This window comes from Propithecus coquereli, unplaced genomic scaffold (genome assembly GCF_000956105.1).
Source record: "Propithecus coquereli isolate 6110/MARCELLA unplaced genomic scaffold, Pcoq_1.0 Scaffold218, whole genome shotgun sequence".
Classification (NCBI taxonomy): domain Eukaryota; kingdom Metazoa; phylum Chordata; class Mammalia; order Primates; family Indriidae; genus Propithecus; species Propithecus coquereli.
In genome coordinates this window covers 3,571,446-3,579,755 of record NW_012146967.1, presented here as the reverse complement: position 1 = coordinate 3,579,755, position 8,310 = coordinate 3,571,446, and the positions used below count along the sequence as shown (strand labels likewise).

The 8,310-nt window shown below is 46.3% G+C and overlaps 1 protein-coding gene across 1 annotated transcript in view; it reads left to right on the top strand.

The window, feature by feature from the left end:
• The first annotated feature begins 1,256 nt into the window (after positions 1-1,256).
• Positions 1,257-8,310, top strand: part of LARGE (like-glycosyltransferase) — a 123,258-nt gene continuing 116,204 nt past the window's right edge. The window contains exon 1 of the mRNA XM_012644736.1: positions 1,257-1,355. The gene's annotated coding sequence lies outside the window, so the exon portion shown is untranslated. The remainder of the gene's footprint in view (positions 1,356-8,310) is intronic.

Sequence of the window (8,310 nt, the reverse complement as noted above, 5' to 3'; positions counted from 1 at the left end):
CTGTCATCATACCAAGGAGGTTCTATATCACCCAGCATAGTGTTCCAAGAGAACTGCTGGGTTTTTTTTAACATGTTGCTGGGCTTTTATTCGGTCAGCAAGGTCTTTATTTCTCAGATTGGCCAATATTATAAGAAGTTTAACTCCAGGAGACATGGGTTAGCTGTGGAAGAGAGTAATTATTAGTTGCATGACTTCTGCAAGTTATTTCAACTCTCTAAGCCTCAGTTTCCCTTTCTATAAAATGTTGATTTATAACTCCTACCTCAGATGTTTGTTGTAAGGGAAAGCAATAATGCCTTCAGAGGGTGGAAAGCATCTGGCTGTCAGACAAATGTAGACTCATGTCCTCACTCCATCGCTAGCCGTGCAAATCACTGGTCCTTTGTAAGCCTCAGTTTCCTAGGCTATAAAATGTTGTTGTCGATAACTCCAAGAGAATACCTTCTACGGGTGGCATAAGGGAGCAATCTAAAGGAAGCCAGGTGGGTCTGATGCTCTGAGTTGCAAGGGCCAGAGACATCAGCGCCCTACGAGATTGACTACAAGACTGACCCATCTAACATGCTAAGATGAAGCAGAGACTGTGGCCAACATCAAAGCCCATTTTGGGGACAGAGGACCAGTTGTTCCTCTAGACCACACTCCTGTGTTGACATGATGTTTGTTGACACAAGATAAATCTATTTTAGAGGAGGCAGTGAGTGTGAGAGCAAAACCCTGTTAAAAAGGTGGGCAGGAGGTAGCTCTTCCTTGTGGTCTCTCATTTCATCAAACATGGGTAATCCCCCCTCTATGATGTGAGAAAACAATCAGTCTATGCCCAGAAAGCCAGTAAATTAATATACAGCAGGCAGTAGCAGAATTGGAATACAGGAAGAGTAATATGTCTGTTCATAAATATGTGTTCCATGAGTTAAGAAATGATTGTATGAATGAATGAATGGTTTTGGATTCTGGCTTTATCACAGATGAACTGGGTAACCTTGGGCAAATCAATTAACTGTTTTGGGCCTCCCTTTCTTCTCTATAAAATGGAGATAATAAAAACGGCTGCCTAATTGTGAGAATTAAGCATGTTAGTGCAAGTGAAGCTCTTAGATCAGGGCCTGGCACCTCATAAAATCTCCCGATAAACGAGAGCTGTTGTCATGATGATTTGCTGTCATTTACGTCGTGTGATCAATAGTCACTGATACGGATGGCTCGACTTCTCCTTTTAAGTTGTTTGCGTTCTCTGTACTTTACAGGTCAGCAAGTCCTGGGCCTGGTAGAGAACCAGAGTGACTGGTACCTTGGAAACCTGTGGAAAAATCACCGCCCGTGGCCGGCCCTCGGCAGGGGCTACAACACAGGTAAGGGGTGGTATTGCCTGGGGTCGTAAAGTGTGATGCGAGGGGTCACTGCTCCTTCCTGGGGGAGAAGAGATAGCAAAATCCCAGGAGGAGGCCACCTGGTGGCTTGAATTTAGCAGTGGACAATGTGTAGGTGGTTGGCATTCTAGTCTCTTTGTACTGGAGCTGCAGCTACAGGCCGGAAACTGCTGGGCCTGGGCAGTCTATGGTGGTCTCACCAGAAAGCCCCTCTGCTGACCTTGAGACCCAGATCCGACTGGACATCTTTATCGGCATAACCCATCGGTTCCTTGGCCCTGTTGATGGAGACTGAGATCATTCTGCAGTACCAAACAACCCCAACATTTCAGGTTTTTGACACAACAGAAATGTATTTTAACACAACAGGACATGTCCATTTTAGGTCTACAAGGATCCGTGTTCATGGTAGGGACTCAGGAATCATCTCGGTGCAAACTTCCATATGTGCAGTGGGAAAGTAGCAGAAGTCATACTGTCTCTTCCTTTCAAAAGTGACACAATTTCTGCTCATTTCGTTAGCACATTGATGGCCACACTAGGAAAAAAATTTTTTTCCTTGGGGCCATGGTGTTTTATTATGAAAATATTAATAGAATAAAAACTTCAAAAACAAAACGATCCTTTCTAATTTAATGAAAAATCTGTTATTTTTTATTGTTTTCTGTGCATGGCATATGCTCTCAAGGTAAAGAGATGTGTGAGTTATGTGTGTTTCATGAGGCCCCAGGCTTGAAATTAGTGTGAGTTAAATACAACTCACATGGTAGTTGATGTGTTAAGTAAAGCATGTTGTTCGGCGATTCCTCCCTTCAAGGGATGTGGGCGAGCGCAGCCTACCATGTGCCCAGCAAGAGAAAAGGCAGAAATATTTGGTGATTAGCACTTCTGAGGATCACAGCCTTCCAACACCATGTGTCTAAAATCATATCCGTTATTCTCCCTTGTTACTTGCCCCAAACTTGCTTCTCTTTTGCTTCTGTCTCTGTTATTGGTGTCATTCATTCATTCATTCAAGTGTTCTTGTTCACCAGCTGTCTCTTGAATTCTTACCGGGTATCAGGCCCCAGGTAGATATGGTGGATACCGTCTGTGACCTCATGGAGTGTATAGGCAATGAAATTAGAGCAGCTTCCCTCTCCTGGGACTCAACTCCTGCCAATGTCTGTCTTTGAAATGCCTCCAGATCCTCTTTCTGCCTCCCCCCTCCATCCTCATTGCCGCTGCTTTGGCACCCTATTCTCAGAGGATGCTGGCACATGACCTTTATCAGGGCTTGGACTTGGGGCCCAGAGAGCTGTAGGAGGGGTGAAGCAGAGAAGGGCTGGGACCTGGCATCTGAGACCAGCAACATCACTGCGTTGCGGCAGGTGTCTGGGGACAGCAGACCGTGATAGGGGAAGCCTGTCCTGGAGGCTACGGCCAGTCTGCAGCGGGAAGAGCTAAGAAGTCAACTGAGGGTTGATGGTCAGACTCTAGAGAGTTCAAATGCAAACGCGGGGTCCCAGAGGCCAAAGGAAAAGGACATGAGTCAAGCTTGCAGAGGTGAGAATTAAGAGATGGGGTGAGAGCAGGGGTGAAGGCTGGAGGAAAACAAGGAAAGAATGTCCAGCATCAGTGTCCTGAGCAGCCAGAGGTGGCAGCCAGGGAGCCCTGGACTGAAGTCTGTACTAGGAGATATAGACTGTTCCTTAGCTGACGTTTGCCAGAGCACCAGGCATGTCTCGCTCTACGTATTAATAATTTTTTCCTGTAACACCTACCAGGCATATACAGAAGTTGCATTCGGAGAATTTTAACCACCAGCCCTTTGTGGACCCAGAGCTCCATCCTGGAGGCTCCCCCACTAGGTTGGGCATTAACCCTTTCGTTGCTGGATGGTGGGGAAGTCTGAGGAGTCCAAGGGGGGCAGGCTGGGGAAGAGCAGCTGAGGGGCTCGGGCTGCTCTTTATTAGCAGGTAGGGAAGTATTTCAGTATTTCCATAACGGGGCAGGCAGACTCAGCTGAGTCTAGGTGCTTTCTCGTATTAGTCTCAGTTGATCCTCACGCTAACCCCGGGAGACAGGGGCTATGCTCACCTCTCTTCTATGGAAGAGGAAACTGAAGCTTAGAGAGGTCAAGCCTGCAACCCTGCCAAGTAAAGGACCCTGCGGTGTCAACTGCTAACTTCCCTTGCTTGAAATTTGATGGTTTCAGGATCAAACACTTTTCAGAAATGGAGAATCGTGGCTCTGTCCTTGAAGAGCCTGCTTGACGAGGTCTGTGGAGGAGACCAGGATTCTTACCTGGAGGAAGCCTCTAGGATGTTTCTGGAACGAGATGTCTAAGGGCCTGCCCTCATCACACATGGCACTCTGTTTCCCACCCTAGGAGATGATTCCTCAGTGCATTCGAGGCTGAAGCCTTTATGAGCCCACAACGGGCCGGCGAGAGGGCCCCACATGCTTTTCATTGAAAAAGGACTTGTCATCTCGTGTGGGTCTTTTGTGCCTGGATTTCCAGACATGTTTCCTCTGGGCTTTCCCAGAGCTGGAGACACTCGTGTTGGGTGGGAGAAGGGAAGTCCCAGGGAAACCCTGGTGTGTAAGTTTAGTCTCTGTCTTCCGTGACATGTAATAGAAAATGTCACACAGAGATATACTACAGTGCCTCGAGGATGCAGCATGGAGGTCACGGTTACCTGCATAAAACACAGACCACCAGTCATCAATCCGGGTTTGTAAGTGAAAGAAGAATGTAGCCCTCTGGGGAATTTATTATGACAAAAATGGCATGTCCCCTCCCACCCCTGCCTGTTTGCTACAGAAGGTAGAGTCAGGAGACACACAAGTGTCTAAACCACCTGCAGCTCCTACTTGATCTGCCAAGGCAGTGAGTTACTTTCCATCTTGCTGGTTCTAAAAGGGCAGAGCCAGATGGGGACATGCCCGTTAGGAGTGAGGTGTCCATTTAAGCTGGTGACACCAAGTGATCATTATAAAAGGATTTATGAGGCATCGAAATGCATTGGCTTTCACGATGGGGATTTGTTATTTTAAGACCAAGGATTGTGCCACACATCAGCGGGTGAGTCATCCAGACATTTAGATCCTCGTGGAAATTGAGTACGCCACTGGAGAGAACCTGCCACCCTAAATCCCAGCACAGCTCGAGCCTCCAGAAAGGGCATCTCCAGCAACGCCCCTGTTGTGAGCCTTGAGCTTGACGTTGGAGAGCCCGGAGGAGCTGGTTTAGAGCCATATTCGGCCATTTACTCTCTGTCTGAGCGTGGCCAGTTTGCTTCACCTCCTTGAAGCTTAGTTCTCTCCCGTTTTAAATAGGACAATAACAGAACCTAGTGTGTGAGAATTAACAGTCAATGAGATAACCTAAAACAACTGCCTAGCCTGATGTCAGATAAATAAGTACTCAATAAACCTCAGTCTTTGTCCTCTTGCATTTTTCTGCCTTGTACTATATCAGGGGATGGCATCCACCCGCTTTAAAAATGATGGTTATGTGATTGCGCGGGGTTTGCTGAGGTCTCCCAAACCCTCAGGTCAGACAGAACCAGTACGTTTTTCACTTTCCCCCAAATATGATGCAGGCACCTAGCAGTTTTTCTCACATTTCTCCACTATTTGGAAAAAGTTAGCTTTTCATATTATTTTGGGGATAAAAATGACCATTTCAGTTCCTGTATCAGCTTCCTAACTGAGTTTTACCTTGAAAATCCCCAGAAAAAGCATGAGATGTCTGAGTTGGGAGATGTGCCTTCAAGACCTGACTCTGTCGCTTGCAAACTCTGTGCCTTCTGGAAAGCGTACCCGAGCGCAGTGAGCCGTGGGTTCCTCACCTACAAACTGAGGATGAGAACTCCACCTCAGAGCCCACGGTGAGGCTCCGCTGTGATGGCGTAGCTATGTGTGTGCCTGGTAAACCAGAGCACTTCAGGAACTTGGTTGTAGTTTTATTTATCCTCCTGACCGCAGCCTGAGTGCCGGTTTCAGACGATTCGGATTCAGCCCCTGCCTCAAATGCAGCTGCATTCCCTGCACCTGCGAGGCGTCAGGCATCGTACCAGGCACCGCGGCATGTCTGACCCTCGGGAATGCCTAGAATATCTTGTAAAGTGACATTCCCCTTCTGAGAGCCAGCCAGGCTCCCTTTTCCTCTTTTTTGTTCTTCTCTCCCAGTCTGCTGTCACCAAGGTTAGGGAAGCCCACCACATCCCATTCACCCGCCTCCCTCCTTACTGAAGCTGTTTACAACTTAATTCCATCATAGGGAAGCTACTGAGCCACAGCAGGTGTGGGTGACCAGGCAAATCCCAGCACAAATCTCTTGCCCATCACTGTTCAGGTGGAATTAAGGACATCTCCCACATCCTGGCGCAGAGATGCGTTAATTCTGATCACTCTGTCCATTCATCATCTGCTTGGGTGCAGAAAGCTGTCATTCACCGAGTATCCAGCTGTCTGCAGGATGTGGGGGGGGGGGGGAAATAACCGTAAGATTTTGACAGCCTCATTAAGATTCAACTCACTTCAGTTCCTAAGCTGATGGGTGAATGTGTTAAAAACAAACACCAGCAAAGAAGAGAGGAGAAGGAGGGCTAAACAAGGAGGGGATCAGAGAAAGAGGTGAGGGAAGGCAGGCAGTGGAGTGAAGATGACAAGTTTGTAGATAGGTCTGTTTGTGTAGGAGCCTAAAGGTTACTCGAGGACAGGGTGCGTCCTCCCCAAGATGAAAGGCACGCCACTAGCCAGAGGATGTGCTTTTAAAAACGATTTAAAAATAAGATGCATTGTGTTCCATTCAATCCCCAAATTAGTCCAGAGAAAGGCAGATGGAGACCTGGCTCTCTAGGGAGGGGGGAAGAATGTCTCTAGGAATCCTTCTCTGCAGAACAGCAAAATTGGAGCACTCAAGGACTGGCTCACCTCTGAGGCTGGGGCAAACTCCAGGAGGTGATGGGCGGTGGGAAAAAAAGTGAGAGGTGATGGACGGTAAAGTCGGACACCCCAGTGAATTCCGTGGCAGGGATTCAAAAGGAGAAAATATTTAACAACTTGCCAAAGAGCTTACAAACAGACAGCTTTAGTGGGATGCATAGAAGTGTTCACCTTACTTCTGACCTCCGGCATTCTGCGACCCTGGGCAAGTCTGTCTATTTCTCTGCACTTGAATTGCCTCTGCTGTCAGAAACTAAGATTCTTCATGCTCTGAAAGAACACTGTGATTGGATGATTTCTGGCTGTAATAATTTCATCCACAGAAACAAGAATTAAATGTAATTCATACATTTATTCAATACATGCTCCTGAATAGCTATTATTCTGGTAAGGTTGAGGTAGAAAAAGATTTTTTTTTGAACGGGTGATACTAAGAACATTCCTTCAAAAAGATTATAGTCTAGTAGAAAAGAGTTTGCATATCCACAGTGAATTCAGTATGTCTTGAGCCTCTAGCTTAATTGAGATTTAGAGTTGATGAACATTAGCCCTGCAACAATGACCAAGGACTAGCATTTGCTAGGTTCATTCCATAAAACATTGCAAGAGATGTTAATATGTTAACTGATAAGGTTGAGAAATCTGCATGCCATGTGCCTCCCTTGGAGATGCAGATTGGCATATTAGGGACCCTATAAAGTCCATAAGTAAAGAAGCTGTTAAACCCAAAAGCATTTCCTACTTTTACTTAGTCCTAGAGCTATAGAAACAAATTTGGAAAAAACTGCCCGTAGACTAACTCTGAGGGCCAGGATTATCTGTTTTTGAGCTCTGTATCCCAAGTTCTTAGCACAGAAGTATTTAAATGGAGTTTGTAGAATAATCCCATTGAAAGATGCTTGCTGTTCTAGGAACAGTTCATCTGACACCTCACTCAATGGAAATGTCTACTCTGTTTTGTACCACAAGCTCTCATTCATCTTTCTACTACAGGGACGTAGACACTGTGTTAGTTGCAGTTGCTGTCTCAGGTATTCCATAGACGGGGTGGCTTAACAGCAACATATTTATTTCTCACTGGTCTGGAGGCTGGGAAGTCCAAGATCAAGGTGCCCCGCCATTCTAGCACCTGGTGAGCATTTGCCTGCTTGTTTGCAGATGGGCTTCTTACCATAGTATCCTCACAGGGCGAAAAGCAGGGAAAGGAGCAAGCTGTCTTGTGTCTCTTCTTACGAGGACACTAATTCCAAACATGAGGTCTCCACCCTTGTGACCTAATTACCTCCCAAAGGCCCCCACTTCCTAATACCATCTCATCAGGATTTCGGATTTCAGTGTGTGTATCTTGGGAAGACACAAACATTCAGCCCTTTGGGGACACCATGTCATTGCACCTTAACATGCTGTGTGTAACTGCTTAGCTGCAGCCAATCACCAGCCAGCACCCCTGCAAAACCCCCTATATCCAAATGTAGGGATTCTATGTGAGATGGCTTCTAGAACTTTCAACTTCCTGATTGGTTGACACCTTCCGATAGCTCCAATATCTTCCTTTGGAGGTGACACTCTGACCTGAATGATATGCACTGTTCATTATCAAACAGTGGAGGTCCACACCTCCACCTGACACTGCAGGCCACTGCTCTGAATCACTTAAAATGCCTGTTTAAAATGTCAGCTTCCAGGCCCTACCCCAGACAGAGTGAATCTGCATCTCTAGAGATGAGGCTGGGCAACTGTTATTTTAAACATGCTCCTTACATGATTCTGACAGTTCCTTAAGTTTGAAAACCGGTACCAAGGCCTCCTGTTACATACTTTATTGCCAGGTTGCACCTGAAGCTCAAATTGACCTTGAGTTCAAGTGAAAAGCTCCGTGAATGACGGTTTGGCCAATTGTTCCCTGGTCTGTACTTCTGTAGTAGCTTTACTGAGCCTAAAGTATAGATTTTATGTTAATCTCTGCTTTGGACCAATCTTTGCATCATTTTATTAGACTTCA